The sequence below is a fragment of the Penaeus japonicus genome, unplaced genomic scaffold (genome assembly GCF_977035675.1).
Source record: "Penaeus japonicus unplaced genomic scaffold, GWHDUDI00000001_assembly GWHDUDI00000006, whole genome shotgun sequence".
In the NCBI taxonomy this organism is placed as follows: domain Eukaryota; kingdom Metazoa; phylum Arthropoda; class Malacostraca; order Decapoda; family Penaeidae; genus Penaeus; species Penaeus japonicus.
The window spans coordinates 42,218,586-42,221,085 of NW_028234408.1; the positions used below are offsets into that span (position 1 = coordinate 42,218,586).

At 33.0% G+C, this 2,500-nt stretch overlaps 2 protein-coding genes across 11 annotated transcripts in view; one reads left to right on the forward strand and one right to left on the reverse strand.

Annotated features, from left to right (window-relative positions):
• Window positions 1–1,025, forward strand: part of LOC122250084 (uncharacterized) — a 24,430-nt gene extending 23,405 nt beyond the window's left edge. For all 10 annotated transcript variants that reach the window (XM_043011395.2, XM_086538063.1, XM_086538065.1 and 7 more), the window contains one exon: window positions 1–1,025. This exon is cut by the window's left edge and continues 1,496 nt beyond it. The gene's annotated coding sequence lies outside the window, so the exon portion shown is untranslated.
• The window catches only part of LOC122250083 (uncharacterized), a 137,763-nt gene that overhangs the window by 542 nt on the left and 134,721 nt on the right, over window positions 1–2,500 (reverse strand). The window contains exon 22 of the mRNA XM_086538061.1: window positions 1–1,729. This exon is cut by the window's left edge and continues 542 nt beyond it. The gene's annotated coding sequence lies outside the window, so the exon portion shown is untranslated. The remainder of the gene's footprint in view (window positions 1,730–2,500) is intronic.

Genomic DNA, 2,500 nt, shown 5'->3' on the forward strand with positions numbered 1-2,500 from the left:
TTTACATAAAACTTTCATATATTGCAGCCGTTTATCAGTCCGAAGGATTGAGGAATCACAGAGTAACTATACACAGAAATCCTATACCGAAACGGTATGAACACTAAGAGGAAAGGAGTCTGAATACAAGCATGTAGGGGAAATATAGCAACAAACAATCTTCATTAAAATTAATAATAAAAATAAAACACAGAACTAACAAGTATGATACACACATACATTTAACAATACTATTGAAATCCTAAGTGACTGACAAACCAGCTTCAGTTAATGTGGCACCGAGACTGGATTCGAAGGTCTATGAGTTAACTTACCTCATTGGTAGTACAGTACAGACATGTCAACATTCACCATAAAACTGGAGATAAAGAAATTAATTTTCAATACCATCTGGAAGCTCAAGTATATGAACACTACAGTTTCAAAAACGTCCTTTCTTTATTCTGAAAAAGGGGAATAGCTTCACCTTTCAGTCTCTTGGAAAGTTTATCCTCAGCATTGCACGTTTTTTTTTTGTTTTTTTTTTCTTCTTTTTATTATTATGGATGAAAGCTAAATTTACACATGAAGCTTGTAAAAGTATTAGGAAAGTCACTCATGGAAGAACAGCTTAATGCAGAACTCTCACTGGCATCCAAACAAGGAATTGTTTGAAGGTTGAAGCATTTCTTACGGTATGTAAGGATATGGCAGCCAAACGAAAGGAATATTATAACCAAAATGTCCATTATATCACATTTAGTCAACATAATGAAGCCATCCATCTTCAGTCACACTTGGCACGTTTTAATTTAATTTTCCATAAGGCAGTTTCATGTATACACCATGTGATTCCTTACATGGGAACTTGTGTATTTGATGATGGTTGCACAAATGCTCAGAAAATATTTTGAAAATATTTTGCTTTTGGATCTTCTCTTCATCAAAATCATAGAAGGGTTTTCACTTTTTGCAAAAACAGAAACCCCATACGCTCTCACTTCAAACTCTTTTAACATTGCTTTCAATCCTTCAAAAGTAATGTCTGTTCTGAGGAAAAAACTTCATCAGTTTATAATGTACAATGTTGATTTACATCTAAACCAAGCTGTAACTGCATCATTTATCAGTCAGATAAACATATTCACATATTACATTTTATCAAAATGGTGAAAGATGTCCCCATTGCATCAATCAATGTCAAATCTAATTTCTGAAAGACCATACATCTTCAGAAAAAAAAAAAAAAAAAAAAATTGATACACTTTCATATACAGTAAATCTCATAAATCATTGTAGAAAAGAACTCTTTCACAATCTAAGTGAATGCATCACATCGTCTAGTACATTAAACCTGAAGGAGACTCGGGAAGCCTATGTTACTATACATCTCCTTCAGACAGTCAAGACCATCACACTTGAAAACAGGGAGGACATACAGCACTACTGTACTTTTTTTGATACTATATGAGACTTTCACACTATTAAAACATTTTTTTCTGTCCCATTATCATTCACGTCCTGTTTTAAAAATAACATGCTAGACTAGGTTGTTATTCTTGTTTTTAATTCCTGTGGAACCAATTTGCGAAAAAAAAATTGTTTCCGAGGTATCCCAGACAAGGAGATTGGTGTCTGGTTGTCTAGACGAGGTAGTTTTCCCGCTGCTGCACAAGAGGAAGAGGCTGCATTGGTGACAGGTCATCGTCGGAAGAACTAGGTTGCTTGGTCAGCATTGTAAGAGCTCGTACTATTTTCCGCATGAAAGAGAGAGAAAGGCAAAATTAGAGTGAAAGCCATATTCAAGTGCAAACAATATATTCCTACAATCTAAACCTAATCAAAAAGTTTTACGGATATTCTATTTTTGTTTAATGAATCGAACTGATACCGAAAAATCTCATTTCTTGAACTATAACAAATTACTCCGGGTCTTGCTTTAGGTTATTCACTCTATACTGTAGGCCAAGAGCATGAGCAAAACTAGCAGAGGAAAAGAACAAATGCTGGTTAGCAGACTTTACTCGTATCATGCTGTTTCATATCTAAACCATTAGAATCAGAATAGTGCAAATTTTCCCCCAATAAAGTGAATCTATTCAAGAATCTAAATCAGATGTAACAGTATATAAAAATTTTCTTTTAATAACATCATAACAGAAATAAAAATATAATTGCCAAAGTTCTATATTAACTTCATTGATAAAGAGATATATTCTATCTGCAAGTTTTCAACCTTAAAAGAAGTTTACTTGTTTTTTCTTTGTAATTTCCTGTTATACAGACTTCTAGTGTCACACATAACCACATTCATGAGTATGTATGGCTACAATAGCTAAATTAAATATTTACTCGGACTCATAAAATACCTGTGAATACAGTGAAATGAATTCATTATTCATTAGTGCTAGTTTACAAAATATTGCACTTTCATCTACTTGACTTTAGCCTTAACATCTGGCAAGACAATGATTCAAATTCTTTATTTCATTATCAATATTTATCTCCTGAATATTGTTAT